At 50.0% G+C, this 18869-nt stretch overlaps 1 protein-coding gene across 1 annotated transcript in view; it reads right to left on the reverse strand.

Annotated features, from left to right (window-relative positions):
- PDE4B (phosphodiesterase 4B) overlaps positions 1–18869 on the reverse strand; it is a 60427-nt gene that overhangs the window by 24910 nt on the left and 16648 nt on the right. The window lies entirely within an intron of this gene.

Below are 18869 nucleotides of genomic sequence, written 5' to 3' on the forward strand. Positions count from 1 at the left end.
GGCGCCGCCGCCCCCCACTCCCCGGCAGCCCTGCACCCCAACCCCACCAGGTCCCTGCACCCCAACCCCACCAGGACCCTGCTCCTCACCCTGCTCCCTGGTGGTCCCTGCTCCCTGGTGGTCCCTGCTCCCTGCCAGCCCTGCACCCCAACCCCACCAGGTCCCTGCACCCAAACCCCACCAGGTCCCTGCACCCAAACCCCACCAGGACCCTGCACCCAAACCCCACCAGGTCCCTGCACCCAAACCCCACCAGGACCCTGCTCCCCAACCCTACCAGGACCCTGCACCCCAACCCCACCAGGCCTCTGCACCCCGACCCCACCAGGACCCTGCTCCCCAACCCCACCAGGACCCTGCTCCCCAACCCCACCAGGTCCCTGCACCCCAACCCCACCAGGCCTCTGCACCCCAACCCCACCAGGTCGCTGCACCCCAAACCCACCTCATCCCGATCCCAAACCCTGCCAGCTCCCCAACCCCACTGGGCTCTGCTCCCTGCCAGCCCCTGCTCCCCACTGGCCCCAGTCCCCAACCCTGCCAGCCCCTGCTCCCTGCCAGTCCCTGCTCCCCAACCCACTGACCCCTGCTCCCCACCAGCCCCAGTGCCTGGCCCTGCCAGCCCCTGCTCCCCACCAGCCCCAGTCCCCAGCCCCACCAAGCTCTGCTCCTTGCCCTGCCAGAAGGGCAACGTGCTCCCGAGCGGTCTCAGCGTAAAAGTAAAGGTTTACATAAGCGGATACAGTGAATCATAAGAATCTCCCCATGAATGTAACTGCTTCTCATAACACCGGCGTGGCATACACTTAACCCATGAATCTGTCAACATTCACGGGCTCAGCGTTTCTGCCGGCCCCGGCCGAGCAGGTCGCAGTGACATCAGAGGCCAGGCGCGCCACGGTGCATGCTCACGCGGTGCACGCGGTGTGACACGCGCCGTATGCACACGCGGCACATACGTGTGCGTGCCACAGCACGCCGCGGGCCCCGGCGAACACAGGCGGGGACGCCGCAGCGCGTGTCCCCCGGCGCACCTGGAACCAGCACCTCTCCCCTCTCCTCCCCGACATCAGCTGGCAAACGCCACGGGAACGGTGCGGCCCCGCGAGAACCGGGGCCGGGGCCGGCACCTCCTGCTCCCACCTGCCTTCGGAAGGATAAATTCTCCCCCTCATTAACCACATCCATAAAGTCACTGACCCCCGTTAGTAAGTGTTGTACAGAGCGTGTATGCTCGATGCTCAAAGTTTCCCAGCAGAAAATAAACACCGCCAGAGACTAACGCATCAGTGAACTAGCGGGAGCGCTCGCTGCAGATACGCTTTAAAGAAAGAGAGTAAACCTGAATCGTAGTATCATCAAAAGCTAAGGCTTTTTCTGAGCTTACAGAGCCCAAAACACAGCAAGTGATCTCTTCCTGCATAGATCAAAAGAGCAGGTGGAAATAGCCAAAATAGATAAATGCAGAACTAGTGTGCATTTTCCTTGCGAACTTCCACACTTTCTATCAGCTCTAGCTTATCATGTAAATTAGCTGAACTGGAAGGGCTCAGATTCCTTCGAATCACAAATGTTTGTATTTACTGATAAGATTAACACGGACAAAATCATTACTTTAGGAATAGAAAAAAACAGCTAGTCAGGCAAACTAAACGGGAGTTCACCATATGTTTAAACAACAAACTAACGTATTATTATAACCTTCTTCTGTTCTAAGATTTCGGAGCAGTAAACAGAGCCGCAGCGTGACCCCCCCCCCGCTAGCCTAGCGTGCGTTCCCGCAGCAGTTAGTAACGGGTTTCGCTCCCCTTGCCGCATGAAGACGAGCAACTGTTGCACTCCACATTAATCTGGCTCATTTGGAGACTTCCAGCCCTGGCGAAGCGCAGAGCTCCGGGACCCGGCCCGCCGCTGCCTGCCGCTGCCTGCCGCTGCCTGCCGCTGCCCCTCAACTCCTGCTGTTCCTGAGGTCTGTACCTCTGCAAGAACCACCGGGGCAATGTAGCAATGAGAGCAGAAATCTAAACTTGAGACTGAAATACGTATTTTCCCTGGAGTTGAGGAAGGGTCCACGCAATTCCTTTACTTTGTAATCTGAGTTTTGTGTAGTAAAAGGAAAAAAGAAACTGAAAAAACAGAAAATATTAAGGAAAATATTACAAAATATGAAAGCATAAACTTTAGGGCTTAGCTGTAGAGCAAATTGGTTTGGTATTAGGCTAGTGAAACTATTGGCAGTTCTAAATTTTTAAGTTTTTAGAAAGCGAGATAAAAATACAATGACTGTTTTAGAAACCTAGGCGGAGGGGTGACGAATTTTTAGCACAGGATAATGTTGCACACTTGTGCAGAATTATGCCTCCTTCCCCCGGCTGTTTTGCTGTGGGGCTACCTGAATGAAGGCTGCGAAACAGTGGGGGGGGATTCATTCAGGCTCAAGTGTGCGATACAAATGTAAAGACACGAGCGTTATCACTTACTTAGGCCATTTCAGCAAAAACACTTAAGGGACATAGATTAATGATTTAAATGCAGATGTCTTGACAACTGCCATTTAAAGTATCTCTTAGTCATTTTAATGAGCAAAGATACAGCAAAGTGTTAGTAAAAAATTCTTATTAAGTATCATTTTATGGGGGAAAATGTGACTTCTCTGCTTGTTCATACCCGAGGGTGAGCCCAGCCTGAAAGAGTGGTGAGCGCCTTGGCAGGCAGCGGGCAGCGCGGTTGCCCTGAGGCAGCCTAGCAGGCACCGTGCTTTGCGACACTGCCCTGGGCGCAACATCTGCCGTCATCTGTCCACGGCTAAATCCAGATCTTTCGGCGCAGTGATCAATGTTACCTGTTGCTGCGCAGGAGCGACCGCTGCCGTCGTCCCCTCCAAAGCGCCGCCGCACTTTGGGTCGCATCGGGTAGATGCGATGCGCTATCGCAGAGCAGGACGGGTGCTGCACTGCACCACTCACCCCCTTGGGTGGCTGTCCTGAAACTCTTGGGGGTCCTCTGGTTTTGACTAACCCAAACCCTTCTTTAGCTTGGTTTCTTGAGCAAGTGAGACCTATGAGAGYGGGCTGCGATTGTGTGTCTGCATGTCTTTCTGCACCTCCTTCTGCACCTCCACCCTCCCTCCCTCCTCTGTCCCTCAGGCAGTAATTTCTGAACCTGCTGGGGAGCTTCAACCAACTCTGCTAGATCAGTAGGTATGTCAGAGAGACTRCGTTCCCACAAGTTGCAAGAAATTAGATAGCCCTGTAGAAGAAAAGACACTAGTTGTGTCCTCCTTGACGGAAGGGAGACGGCAAGAGTTCAGCTCTTACTAGAAACTAGGTGACTGTCCCAGGGCAACTTTCCAAGTGACCCAGTCAGGCGCCACTCAGTCCTGAGACACCGATTCCTACGGATTCCTATGAAACCGGCCCTCCTCCGGTACGTGCGGCTCGGCTGCCTCACTGCTCGTTAAGCTGTTGTGACTATTTACAAATAAATTGGGAAAGCGCTCGCTGTGACTCCACAGACATGGCTCAATTCGCACCAGGTTTTTTTTGAAAAACAGAGTACAAAATTAAAATACATGCTCTTAGTCCCTAATGACATTTGTTCTAAGTTAGGCAAATATCCAAAAGTAACAGTAAGATTTAAAAACAATTAGAACTTGTTCTTGCAAAAATATAACAACCTACTGTGGGAATGATCTTATAATGGAATCACATACATTTTCTAACTTCCGTAACGGTTGCTATTCGGGGATATATGCCACTTTAATCACATTTGAATAATGTTTTAAAATTAATCGTACATTTTGATACTGAAAACACACTTTTCAGCAGAACCCAACAAAGAAAGCCCTCGGAAAAGGGCACTGCTGCCGGCAGCTGATGCAGGGACTCCCACAGCCGGCGCTGTAAGCGATACGGCGTGATGCGCGAGGGCCCGATCTGCTCTCGGCAGCCGCTGCCTTGCACAGCGCCCAGCAAGGCTGCCGTCCCGTCGCTCCTAACGGGCAGGGCTAAGCCAACGGCAACTATCATCTTGTTCACGCCGGCGACTATGCGTGTGCACGCAATGACCCGTCAGACGGCTCCCGGCTTCAAGAAGTGCTTAGTACTAACTGCAAGAAAAAAAATCACAGGTGCTTCGTGCAGTTTTGCAGGGGAAAGGCCCGGGGGTGCGCATGGGCTCTGCCCTCTGTGCCCACCGCACAGAAGGTCTCCAYGACCTAGGCAGCTCCTGCAGGACCAAGGCCTGGGCAGGAGGGAGCCAGAGGAAATACGTTGCTGGATCGCAAGCGTACAAGGTAATTTTGCAAGTATGCATGGATTAACTCCCGTCGGCGTGCCCAGCGCTCCCGGCAGCGGCTGGAAGCAACGCRCCCCAGGACCCCGCTGTCCCCCCAGGCACTCGCAGCGGGGCGACCCGCGCGCGGCGGTGAGGCTTCGCCGCCAGGCAGCTGCGGCAGCGCTGCGTGTTGGGGCAGAGCGAGCGCGTAGGGCACCGGAGAGGAGAGCAGCCCACACGGCGGGCCGGCAGCTGGAGGCGACGGGGGAATTAAAAACGCCAGCGCAGAACCAAAACCGGGAATCGCAAAAGCGGGAATTAGAGTGAGGAAGGGGGGGAAGAAAAAGAAGTGCTGGAGGAAGGAAAGGAAGCGCATCAGGATTCTCTCACTTAACGCTACCTAGTGTCACCACGAGGATCCCAATAAACAACAAACACAGTTTTAGATGCCACATGACGTGCTCTTGCCCTGACATCCATGTGAGCCTCAGGARTACAACCCCCCCCCGCAAGGAGCACGGCTAATCCTGGCGTCTCGCCTTCTCCGCCGGGACACTTTGACAACCCTCGTGTACAGCACAACCAACTCAGTCGCTTACTGAAGCAATTGTACAATTTCTGCCTATAATCTCCTGGAAAACGATCTGATGTGTCTTCAAGCCTATCAGGTTTCAGTTTATATCTGGGCGTTGCACAACCAAGCTCTTACCAGCAAGATTACTTCTACGCTCTAACCGGCATTTCCGTCATTTTTTCCAGTGTCATACGCGAAATCATTTCTGGGATACAATGAAGAACAAATGAACGCCAGCACTGAAAGGAGTTTGTTTCAGTTTTACTTTAAGTACTCCATGGCATTCGTGTAAGGCTCTGGATCCCACCACCCTGCAGTCGGAGCTCAGGCGACGTCTCGTCACAGCCCTTTYGGAGGATGCCCTCGCCGAGTCGTTAAAGGAAGCACAATGCCTGATATTTTTCAGTCTGTGCTTAGAAATTCCCACATTCTAATGTGCTTTAATGCAATTCATGTATATGCCGGTATTTTGCAGGAATTATTTTTTTGTTATTATTTGCCATCTTTTTGATCTCTATGAGATGATAAAACATAAAATACCTCTTACTAGAAAAGTGACTTGCAAGTCCCTTTTTAGAAGCTTTTTCCCCATGTAGTGACCTGGCTGTGCTATAGTTTTCTCACCGTGAGAGCTCCTAATGAACACGGACTTGAGACTTTTCTTCTTCTTGCGTATTTGCAAGGTGCTGGGTGCTGGAGAACACCCTCTTTGCTGGGAACGGGTCAGCACGAGAGCAGCTGAGCGCTTCAGGCGAGGCCCGCGAAGCGTCGCGCGTGCCCCGGCCAGCCCGCCCCGCGCCCCCGTCCCGTGGCTTTGCCCTGGACTTACAAGGGCGACAAGCCAAGAAGCATTTTTTGAAACAAGATCCAAAACTGCAAAGCGAGTTATTCCCCCTGCTGATTCACTCATGAGTCTCTCCAGTCACCTAGTCACTTTTAAACAAATAAAGACGCAGGATTTCCTGTTTCTGGCTGGAAAGGCTAAAAAGTTTTAAAAGAAAGGCCAAAATACCAGATTGCAAACAGGTAAATAAAAACGGTGGGGAGAAGCTGCCGTTCTCTTTGCTCCATAGAATATCAGAGATGCTGGATAACTAAGTCTTCCATGAACTAGCTAAACACACCCAAACAGGCTACCGCTACTGACGGTTACCGTCTTGCAAACCCACTGCCCGGTTTGGCAAGTGAGAAATATTGAATACAAGCATCTGCAGACACCTTTACAAACTCAGCTCATTTCAGCTCTTAAACATCAAGTTATAAACTGATTATACTGGCAAAAGACTTAATCCTTAATTCTGCAAAAAACCCCAGCAACTTCTAATGTAACTTCACTCGTAACCTTAGGCATGCAGAAACTCAGAAATAAAGCTAATAGTCTCTATCCAAAAGGCCTGCTTTTTATGTAGAAATATTCAAAGAGCAGCTTCTTACAATGAAGGTTAAAAAGTAAATTACTGCAACTTATACTGGTCTTCAAAACTTTTACAGTATATGCTGTTCCGCACGCAAAGCAATTTGTTTACTGTGCCAGTTAAGACGTCTTCTGGGTTATTTACTTTTAATTGCATCTTGGCTGCAATAAATTGCAGCTATTCATAATTATAAACTTCTTTAACATTTAAGGCCATCCTTCCCCCACGCGTGCTTGAGCGCACAGTCCAGCTCTGCCGTTGTCCCAGCAGCTCCGGGGGACTGGAGGGCGGGCTGCTGAGCGCACAAACGCGGCTGTTTTCCCATCGATTCCAGCTGATCCAATAAAAGGTATCACCCCTCTGTATTAACCTTACCTCAACAGCAACTCAGACTCAAGACCAAATCTGGTCATTTAAAATTAAAAAAAAGCGGTTGTTCACTTTTGCTTGGGAGAGGCTTACAGTGCTGGATCCGTCCCCAAATTCGGCACGCACAGCACGTCCGTAGGTAGGCTCTGAAATGTTCCCTAAACGCAGACGCTTAACAAACTTGTAAAATTTAAGAAAAACCTCAAACAGCAGAACACGCAWAAGAAACAAACGACTGCAGCACAAACGCACACAAGAAAATGCTTCTAACCCGCACTGGCGACAGGGAAACACGCTGCCACGGAGCCGCCGTACTTGGGAGCTGAGCTCCGCTCCMGCTGCACAGCGCGGGGCTGGGTTTTCTTAAGTCCTAATGTCCCTGCATGGAAACATGTAAATGTTTATCCTGCCGCACAAAACTGCTTACAGTCACTTAAAACGYTGCTTTAAGCAATGTCTGAAAGCATGCCACTAGGCTCCTGGAGAAATGTTTGAAAATAACATTAAGGGTATCACTTTAAAATGTACCCACTTCTCAACGTGAATCAATAGGACACAACCCCTGTTCTGGGGGGTTTAGGCACATTTGAATATTTTGCCCATTTACAAATATTTACAATAATTTGCAAGCCATGCAATATTGACGTTAGGAGTCTCAATCACGTAGAAGACACGAGAGGCCTTCACGACAATTTATTCCGATTATATAATATACTGTCTTTGCTACACATATTGTCATCGCCGTTGTTGCGATGCGATCGCAGGCGATAAGGACTGATTCAGAAGGGAAGGGAGATGTCTGGCTCATCGTTTGCATGCCCCACTGTTATTTTGCGAGTGGGATAAATATCATTACTGAGGGCTTCATTTACATTTCCCAATCCGCGACTACTAATGACTAAGAGCTCACAGCTAAGCGAGGCACCTAGCAGCCCCGGACGCCGTAAGGAGCGCAGGGCAATCGCGTGGCCCCGGTGGAAGCCCTCTCTGTGGATCCTCACGTACGAGCCGGGCCGCGGGCGCCGGATCCACCGGCTGAGCTCTCCCGGGCTTTGGGCAAGACCCAGCCGATCGCAGGGCACGACGCGGATGAGACGCACGAGTTAGAAAAGCAACGGGTGGYGGCCCGGGTGGTTTACCGAGGCCCGCGGACGGTCAGGGCTTAGCTAAAGGTCAGTCGGACCCAGCGGCACCGCGGGTGCTCCTCCAGTTCCCTTGCGACAGCAGAACGCAGCTATTTTAACTTCAGAGGGCAAGATTCGTTATATGCCCCGTGATAAATCCTAGCCGGTGCCTAGCATCGTTCTCAGCCCCCGAGCACATAACGTGTTCAGTAAAACAGGTTTATCAACCGACGACATGCCAAAACTTGATCGAAYAGGGCAGGCTGTGGGCCATTCACCCTCTGCCTTCCCTGCCTGCATCTGTGGTTGCCTGCAGACGGTGCGTACATGTTTACACAGTTATCCTTGACAATGCCGAGCAAACAACTGACACTAAATAATTTATTTGTTTAATGTATCCTGTCAGCGCATTCATGACTGCCCAGGAGCAGAGCGCTGCTTCCTTGAATTAAGCCATTGTTCTAACAGATCCAACAAATATATTGGAGAAAATTGTTCCGTAGATGGGTTTGAAAATTCGCAGGAAACATAGTAAGAGAAGCAGAGCACAACTGCAGTGATTTGGTTAAAATCAGGAATGAAAGTGCCTGAGCCTCATAGCACCATCTCATGAACTGGGAGACCTGAAAAGTCATGAGCCTCAAATAACGAGATCTGAAACACCTGCACCTTGCAGCTACCGGCTTCCTTTATAGACGCCTTGCGCGTTTTTCAGTATTTTGGGCACCTCTGGCTCAGATCTGCAATTTTTTTCTCAACCACAAAAGCTAGAAAGGTATCTAAAGAAAGAACAGTGAATACCGAATGGCAAGACGTGCCAGCAGACTCCCCAACAGCAGGCGTGTCGGCAACACGGCCCGCGCAGGGACACCGGCTCGCCCGCAGCTCTGCGCACCCCTGCGCGCTCCCAGGGCGGCGGCCTGCGGGCTGGGATCACGGAGCAATCACCGCTCATGGGAACGGCAGAAGATTTAGATCCACGCTTTTTTCCCCCAACACTTGATTGCATGCAATGAAACTAATTATATCTTTTGCAAAGATAAGTGCAGATGTGCTAAGGAAGGCAAAAGCCCGAGCACCTGTGGGACAGGTGGAGCCAGGCCCGTCTCTTGAGCAACTCCCCGAACAAATGGATGGTCCTGCCCTTCTGCCCCTCCTAACCACATTTTGGGGACTCCAGTTCTGCAAGTAACTCCAGCTGTCCCCTCTCACATTTCTCACACCTGCAGCTGCACCAAAGCCTCCCTGCGGCATGCACGGGAGGTCTGGCCGGAGAGACGGGCCCTTCCTCCCCTCCCGGACCCAGCGCGGGCCGGGCCGGGCACGGCTGGAGGCTGGGAGAGATGCTGGGCGTGCTGGGTCTCAGCGGGAGAAGGGCGGGCATTCGCAAGGGTCTGCAGAGGGCACGGAAACGGGCAGCGCGTGCAAATGAACGGGGAGCAGGCTGCARCTGCAGCGGGGCTCTCAATAACTCTTCGAGCAAAAGGCTATTTTAGAAACACGGGATCTTCTTATGCTGTCACCCAACGCTGATACATGAAATATGGTAACGGAGGTCAGCACAGCGAAACCCAGGCGAAGAAAGGCAGCGTGATTAACTGGCAAAGACGCTGCTAGAGAAGCAATCAGGAGGTGGCACTGGAGGCAATCCAGCTGGGGGGGAAGCAGACAAAATCTTAACGCGAGCTCAAAAGCAGCAGAAACAATGGAGTCTGTATTCAGAGATGACAGGGAAAGATAGTGACAAAAAAAAAAACTGAAACGAAAGCTTTCTGCTGCTAATTGCGAAAAATGACAGGAAATGAGTGAGATACTGCTGCCAGGAATAATGCTTGTAATGCTGAAATTGTTGATGAAAGCATTTGACATGCGCTATAACTTCAGGCAAAATATGGCCAAGATTTTGGGGGGTATTTTTTTTTTTCCCCRAGCAGCGAGCAGAAGAAGACATAAACTCTGCTGTTACATTGCTGAGAATCCTGGCATTTACACTTAACTCTGGAGCCATTAAAGAGTCTCTAATTAAAGACAGGTCCTTTCTGGGACGCACGATTTCGGCTGCCCAGAAAGGCTGCTGGGAAGAGCTCAGCCCCTAGAAAAATGGCTCCAGAAGAGCTGAAGACGCCAAGGCAGTGATTAAAACAGCCCCAGCCAAGAACGCCAGACAGACATCTAGGTTCAAGCTGAAAGACTGCAGGGAGCAAAGAGAGACAACTTACCAAGCGAAGACACGGGGACTGTGGAAAGCAACATGAAAGGGAGAAAGAAAAATGTCCTGCCTGTAGGGAATGACACAGGAACTATGGGAGACTAAACCACTTTCTGTCTCCACGCAGCAGCTATCCCGAGAAGAAATAAGCCACAGCTCATTTAGTAACTGAAGAGGCGGCTTCCAGCGAAGGGAAGAATGCCTGCGGCGTGACTTCGGCCGGCTTGCATGGCTTGAAGCGCCCGAGACGGCTGCTCGTCATTCATCTGCCATAGCAGCAGTGATGTTTCTGAGTCAACAGCCAGGATGACTGCAGCTCCACCACGGAGCCAGCTGCAGTGTAATTTGAGCAACACTGATAAGCAGTAATATTAGCCTGGAGAAATGTCACTGGGCTGGGGGGTTCATCTAGCTATCTTTAGCCATCTAAAAGTTAATCACCTAAGCTCCCTGCACCGTCAGTGGAAAGTGACTGGGACCTCCAAAGGGTGACTCTAGTTTATTCTGAGCGTGTCTCCTAGGACGGCTTGAATCACCTCCTGGAAGTGCCCAGCTTTCCCCATTAATTACAGAAGGCACCTCGCTACCACAGAATCCCAGAAGTTGGCTGCAGGGACCTCCGGAGGTCATCTAGTCTAGCCTCTCACTCAGTGCAGGACTACCCCAGCATTAGCTTTGCAGCTGATCACCAGCGTTAGGGTAGTAGCTTTGTCTAACTCAGTCTTGAAAACCTCCAAAGATGGAGATTCCCCAACTGCTGGCCTGTCCCACTGCTGCACTACCCTTCTGCCAAAGAAGTTTGTCCTTATGTCCAATCTGATCCCCCCCACACTCCTTCCAAGCTGCAGCTTGTGACCATTGCCTCTTTTTTTTTTGGCAGGCAGTAACCTGCCACTACAAAAGGAAGTTTGGTGCTGCTGTTGTTTTAACACTTCTTCAAGCAGCCATGGGGTGCTGTTAGGTGCCCCTTACCCTTCCTGTTATCAGCCACCAACTGGACAATGAGCCACTGATCACTATGCTTGAGCCAAGTGATCCAGCAACATTCGCCTCCTTCAACAGTCAGGTTGTCCAGGCAATACTTCCTCAGCTTCCACGTGAAGGAAATGATGCCAGAATGCTTACTGAAGTCACGTGTATCACATCCACATACCTCCCCATGTCCCCATAGCCAGGCCTTTCATTGTAGGAGGAGGCCAGGGTGATCAAGCATGATTTGTCCTTGGTAAATCCGTGTTAACTGGTTCTGATTTCCTTTCATGCCCTTCACGCACTTGGAAACGGATTCCAATGGACATGCTCAGTGACCTTTCCAGGGACCAAGGTGAGTCTGACTGGCCCATAGCTCCCCAGATCTCACTTCGCCTTTTCAAAGATGGGCCTTTTTCCAGTTGTCAGGGACCTCTCTCATCAGCATGATTTTTCATGAATGACACACAGTGGCCTTGCAAACACCTCAGCCGGCTTTTTCAGCTTGAATCCTGCCCAGCCCTACAGATTTGAACAAATCCGTCTCCTCTAAGTTGTCCCTAAGCTGCTGCTCCTTCCTTGCTGCCTGTCCCTCTCCTTCCCAAGCCCCGCAGGTCAGCACAGAGGTCCAGGAGCAGCCTTTGGCTGTGGCAACCGAGACAAAAGAGGTGCTGAGTACCTCAGCCTTTCGTGTAGTGGCTGTCACTAGGCTGACCTACTACTCTGAACTTTCCTTTACCGCTAGCATACTCATGTTAGGATCCCTCTTGGTTCCCTTCATGTTCCCAGCTAGTCATAGCTCCAGCTGGGCTTTGGCCTACCCGATTTACCCCCACATGCCAGAACAACGTTTTTACGCTGCTCCTGTTACCAGTCTTGTTCTCACTCTTTGCCTGCTCTCTTTCTGCATTTTAGTCCTTGCTTCATCGAGTTGGCTTCTGCTGAAATTCCTGATCTTCCTGCACAACAGGATGGTTAGCTCCTGAGCTCTCAATACGTTTTCTTTAAAAAACAGCCACTAGTTGAGAATGTTCTGTAATTTTTAGGTGGCTGAAATGACGTGAAATAAATCTTATGGCAATGAAAGCATCTTGACATCCAGCAGTAAATGGAAGCCCTGAATGACAAACAAAAGAGCTTATGAATAGCCAGGATGCAGCGGAGCTCCTGGCACTGGGCAGCGGGTCAGTCTCAGACCTTGCTTTGACTGTGATGCCTGTGATTCACAGGAACATCTCCAAGGTGAGAGGAGGGAGATCGGTCACGGGGGGGTGCCAAGCAGTGTTCTGGTAGGCAAAAACGAAACATTTCAAGGAAACTCAGACTGAGAGATCAGCCTGGAGCTGGAGCTGGAGCTGGAGCTGCAGGCTGCCAGCCTACTGAAGTGCTGAGTGCTGATGAAGCCAGTGAAGGCAGAACTGGACAAACCAGCAAAGAGTCATCATGATGGCTACCAGTGCCAGGACAGGCTGGGAGGATCGGAGCTGGGTCATGGGAATCAGGTCATCTGAGGATCCACAGTAATTGGCAACTCACTGAACAGACCACTGACTGTTAACAGTAACTGGGCAATTGCTTAGCAGTTAATCTGGGGCAGGGTGCTTGCTGTTTATTATGTTCAGAGATGGAGAAGTAGCTCAAGTCTCCTGACAATTTTGCCAGCCTTTGTGGCAATAACCGCTGGTGCCCACAAGCAGCACTTACCATCAGTGCTACTTCTCTAATGTCAGCGTCCAGGGTCAGCTGGACTGGCCGTTAGGGTACTGAGAGTACCGGTATCAAGAGCATTGCTTTTTCCAGGAGAAGATGATGGCATGGAAGAGGCAATCAAGGGTCGGCCCAAGACACCAGTCTGTGATAAATCCCTGCAGTCCAGAGGGGGTAGAGTGCCAGGCTGAGCACAGAGAAGCTGAAGCTCAGAAGTGAAGGAGGAGTCCGTTGTGCGGTACAGCTGTGGCGTTTTGTGGGCTGCCGAGCAGAGAACTGAAGGAACAGAGAAAGGGGGAAACGTCCAGGGCCCGAGGCTACTAAAGGAGTCCAGCAGTTTACTGGAATGCCCAACTGCCTTTGAGATCCTTGGCACACCGCTCAAGAAACCTCTGAACCCGTGACATCCCCACAAAAGTGGAACGATCACTACTGAAAAGATCAGAGACTCTAAAATCAAATTTTCAAAAAGAATGAAGAAGAYGGAGAGAAGACCACTACTCCTGAAGGACAGCCTTGCAAAGAKCTGGATTTACCATGTTGCCTCAGAAAGAAGGGCCGAAGCTTCAGTAGGCATTGCAGCAGGTTGTAGAGCACGTTCAGTCATGATTCTTCATTCCTGAAGAGTAAATATGACTAACATCTCTCTTCAACTGAAATGGGGCATTGGAAACCCATTGGAAAAGTTTAGCTAAYAAAAAGTTAGGGTCTTGAATGCTATTCAGAAAGTACTCTTACATTTAGTTTGTGTGTGTGCATGCATCAAAARCACATACAAATACTCTAAATCAGCTGTGTAAACCTCAACTTTAAATCTTATAGTGTAAAGATGAAAGAGTAAGGTTCTGAAAGCAAAGTTAACGCTGCACCTTCGGCAGGATAATGAGGCGTAAACACTACGAAAACCTTCAGGTGGCTGAAACTTCCCAGAGAACTCGCTTCTGATCTGAAGATAAGCCTGAACATTTAATCCCAAGYGCTGGCTAACCAGGAAAGCTGAAGAAGTTCTGAAGAAGGATTTATATCGGAGATACCATCTCACCTTAAGGTAGGATCGAGTGTTTTACCACAGGGCAGGGCTCACTTTGGCAGCGTCCCCCCGCCGCGTGGCAGCCCACCGCAGCGAGCAGCGCCACGCGGCTGCCGCAAATCAGCGGGGTAAGTGACAGGGCTGCTGCGGTGCCAAATGGAAGTAACAGAACGCAGGAAGCATCTTGTCAAATGTCACTTAGCAGTGATATCACGGGGAATCTGGGAACGGGATTTGCCTGCATAGTAGGAATGCCTCAGTCCGGGGATAGGGAGAGACCGAAACGGCAAGAGGGGCAGGATCTAATCTTGGCCTGCTGAATGAAAGGGAAAGATTGCTCAGTTCCAACTTTATCCCAGGGAGCAAACACACGATTCAACACGTTATCATTTTACCCACCAGGCTCRGTTCCTTGCTGCCCTGTAGGATTCCTGCCCTATTCACAAGTCAGGAGAAAAATACACCCATACGAGAGCCCCTCTCTTATACAGAGTCTAACAAAACGAGCGCAAAGACTGCCTTAACCAAAGGCCGGGGAGCGTTCGCTGGGGAGAACGCCAAAAGGAACAAATGCTTTCTCAGGTGAGACATTTCATACGGAAATGAACACGTACCTTGAACAAGTTTCTGAAGAGTGATCAGAACTGCCAAGGCYGTTACAAATTTTTAAATTAAACGAATCCCCATCACACTTTTACGTGAATTACTCCTCAAAGGGCAGAGCAAACAGCACGCGGAGCTGCAGGGCTACCATTAGTTTCCACGGGCCTCAGGAAGAAGCCTCCATTCCAGATCCGGAATTGAGCACTGGGATTTAAATCCCAATTCCAGTTTCCTGTAAATGCAGGGGAGCCCAAACTGTGCTTCTGCTTCCCCAGCTAAGCGAAGGCCGGGTCGCAGCAAGACGACCATTTCATTGCGTGAGTAGCAATGTTTTCTTCCCGAGCGCACGGTGCGCGTGTGAACGTGCGAGTGTGAGAAGGACACTGAAAAAYCAGGATGTGATTACGAAATCCCCCAGCTACCCACTTAGGTCCTGCCTGTCCCATGCAGCGCATTATCTCATTTGATCCATCCGGGCTGGTTCCGAGAGGGCCGGTAAGCTTACACGTGCTGGGAAACCAACTCCGATCCTGGAAGCAACATCGCTGTGCTAACAAGGCGCTCCACCTAAAACTAATTAGCCCTGCCTTTCAACAGGCGTAATTAGGTGGGGCACCATCCTGTGCTGTTGTGGCTAGACGGCTTCCGGCGCTGGAGCTGGCTCACCCACGGCGAAGGACTCCCGCGCTCGGTTACCGTGCGCCCTGCGCATCAGGGCAGGCGGCTCTTGCCCATGCCAACCCACAGCAGAGCCCGGGCCAGCGGCTTTCACCAGCGGTCCGTCCACCCAATACCTACGCAGAACCGGGTGCCTGCAACCCTGCCGCTGCTCTGAAAACTCCCGCTTGAGAAACCACAAGCTGGCTTTCACAACAGGCCTAAGAAAGGAAGGAACCATCCASACAGAAGACCACAGCGACGATTTCAACTCAATAAAGAGAAAAAAAACATGAAAGATGTAAGGGACTAACGGAACTGTGTTTCAGTGTTTCAYAAGACTTTCACAAACCACAAACAGAAACATCTGGATGTGGACCTGCCACAAAATGTAGCTGTTATTTTCATCCACATATCCATCCGCAGCCATCRAACCAGGTTCAAAAAACAACCAGAGACAACACAGCTTAGGGTGTAAATATTCTGTAGGGATGAAAGTCCTTTGACGCTGGTGAAACAAATGCTGGAGCAGGAAAGGGAAGGAGATATCAGAGAAGCATCCTGCCAGCATCAAGCACGACGCCTGACGCACTTGAAAAGCTCCACCTGGCCACTGGCATTAGACATAAAGACAAGGTCGATTAACATTTCTTAGCTCTTTATGAAGTAAATTCTCCAGAAATTTTAAATGAGGATCAGAATAAAGCTACCCTTAGCAGTGTAGAACAGGCTATTGGTAAAATGTTAGACCTGTTAAAYCAGATTCCTTGGCTCCTGAAAGGGTTACAATTTAACATAAAATTGTTCTCTGTTTCATCTTAATTTAATTTCCTTATGGTCTTTAAGATGAAAGTTAAGAATGTGGCTCCTGAAGGAATCCCAGTCACAACTCAGAGGAAGACGTTAGGACACCTACTAACCTTCACGTCCGTATGCCCAGCACAGCCTTGGAACGACCAGCCATACAGATAACCCATTATGTTTTGAGCCATCATGCTAACCATCTAAATCATATTAATTATAAAATACAATTAAATGGATTTTTTCATGGCTAAATGCAATTTCTTGAAAGCATTATCATTAAGGATGGGAGCTTAAAACATTGATTTAGTTTGGAATTTTAATCTGTTTTCCTAGAATAGACATTTTAAGCACTTAAAGGGTAATAATGTCCACCTCACTGATTTACCTTATTTGAACTTCCTACCCTTGCATAGCCTCTCAAAATAAATGAATATGACTGTCAACTATGGGTGAAACCCAGAGATATTGTTACTTATGCATTTAGCAGAGCYGCTCAGGTATGCAGCACGCTGCAAAAAAACGACCTCTTTTGACCTATTTTTCAAGTGCTACCGTGCGTAAGTCCCGTCAGCTGGCCTGCAATTGTACCGGAGGGCACTGCGGGAAGTGAGAGGACTGATTGCTCACGGTGGATCACGGGCTAGTCATAGAGAGCAACCCACACACGCAGCTTCAACAGTCGGGGAGCACGTGCAGCTTAAAAAGTTGACTCACACGCCATGATCTTCCAGGTTTAGAAAATGTGGAATATTTACATCTTCACCTAAATAGCTCTCGGGTGGCACCTGGACATGTCCGTATCTACTTTTTTGCACGTACACAGACTGTAACTCCGTGAACGCTCAGGCTACGACTTCAGTCACAAAACTAAAAATCTTCAGACCRGCAGTAGCTGAAAGCAGGACTAAGATTTTCCCTGCGCTAATCGTCTTTATTAATCTACGCAAGCAAACCACTTCAGCCTGCAGCTCTGACTCAGCGCGCTCTATGTTTACCAAACTGCCCATACGGCCTTTTAAAATACAGTATTAAATCTGTTTAAAACCTGAGCGAGTCCCCCGGGTGAAAGGGTGGGGAGGAAGAGGGAGATGGCAGCATCCTCCCAGCCAGCATCGTTTGTTTGCACAGCTTGTAAAAGCCCGTGTTAAGGCTCTCAGGTGCCGGTCGCCCCCGCGCCTCCGCGTCACCCGCAGCCGGTGGCCGTCACAGCCAGGCGGTGGCTTTTCAAGCAACGTGGTGGCAACGTGGTCCGAGCTGGACCATGCTTTGCTGGACAAGCCCAGGGCCCAGCACTGCATTTGCTATGTGGTTATCCATAGTCAGAACTAGATAATATATAAAAACACCAGATAACAATTTACTAGTGCTGATTTCAAGGGTTTTTTTCATTTTTTGGCCAGCGGGCGGTTAAACCTGGAGGTTTGAGTCCCGTCTGACCACTTTCCACAGCCCTGAGGTCCCAGGCTGGACCTGAATGGGGCCCGTAAGCTCGCTCCGGGCAGCGGGAAAGGCGCCCCGAAGGGCCAAGCAAGGCTAAGCTCCAACGCGGGTCCATCTGGAACGGTGACGCTGGTCCAACGGCTACGGCCAGGGGAGCTGAGAGCAGCCTTATACGCTCTAAGGCCCGCGAAATACTTCTGCCGTCCGGCAGCACGCGGAAGGCCTCGGCCAAGGGCTCGGCGCCGCCACGCGCGCTCCTGCTCCGAAGGGACTAACGGTGTGAAGTTGAGTGAAATTCATGCATTCCTGTGAAACCCCTGATTCTCACCAGCACCGCGGSCCCGACGAGCAGCGCCGCGCGCAACCCGCTGCCGCGCCGTCGCTGCCCGCGCTTTACGCCCGCTGCTCCTGATCTAGAAGGTGCGATAGCTTGCTCCCACCCTGAGTCGACGGAAATATTTAAAAGTTTCACGCAATATAGTTCCAACCCAGGAAGCTGCTAACAGTTCGTGACATTTTAGTAATAGGGATTTTGGGAAATACCTTGTCCAAAGAACTTGAATTAAGGTGGATGCCCAACATATGTATTTGACTAGGATCTGGATGTGGACCCTGTCTTATAAAGTATTACTGCTAAAATAGAAAATACTCCAGTTTTAGACCGGAAACTTGAATCTGGATTTCTCTTCTTCAGGGAGTATCTTTGAGAGGAAAGGAAGGAAAACAGTTCACAGCCATCAAATTCTAGCAAGACCTGTCACTGACAAACCGCGTCCTTGCGTGTGCTAAGGCACCCCGAAGAAAAGAAAACCGCACCAGCTGTAAAACATTTTTTTGACTCGTGTTAAGTTTTAAGCTTGGAAAACTTCCCTCAACACATGCAGGCAGCGTGAAAGGCCGACCCGGATTCAGCGGGTTTTCGGTGGCAGTGCTGGGGGTGTCGGGATGTGCTCTAGCGGCCCCGGGAAGCCGGAGCCAACGGAGCGTCGCCCCAAGCAGCGGCAACTCCGGGCCTCCGGGACCAACGCAAAAACACCAGGATAACAACATTTTTGARGAGTGCGGAGGTGTGGCAGTTTTCACATGCACAGATGTTTAATTTCCTCTTGGAAAGGTATATTAAATGACAGTGGAATATTCATATTAGAATATCTACATCAAAAAAGCATAGAGGGTTTTTTTAATTAAATCCAACTACATAAGTATTTAGTACTTAATAACAGCTACTGATCACGACTCCTAGTAACCACCAAAACCTGCATAATAAGCCTCTAACCTTGGATCAGCTCCTGCTCCTGTTTCAGCTGATGAAAGGTTCTTTGCCCCGGCCTTCGACGGGCACAGCACTGCGTACTGACCCAAAAGACATTAATTGTCACAACAACACGCTGTTAGATTGGGGGGGGTGGGGGGTTGTTTTTTACATTCTGAATCCCTACAATGATGAAGTGCCTGAAGCACAACGTTGTCAATCAACAATGTTTTTAGACATTAAAATATATTCCACGTGGACAAATACAGATGCATTTTTAACTGTGTTACTTAATGAATTTAAATCTCTGTAAGCATACATATTTTTCCAATGAAGTGAATTAACTTGAGAACCTGGCGTGTTTTGTTAATAACCATAATAACAGTTGTTTCTTTTTCATCAAAAAAACTATCCCAATTATACACTTTTAAGGAGAAACCG

This window comes from Apteryx rowi, unplaced genomic scaffold (genome assembly GCF_003343035.1).
Source record: "Apteryx rowi isolate R43461 unplaced genomic scaffold, aptRow1 scaffold_39, whole genome shotgun sequence".
NCBI lineage: Eukaryota > Metazoa > Chordata > Aves > Apterygiformes > Apterygidae > Apteryx > Apteryx rowi.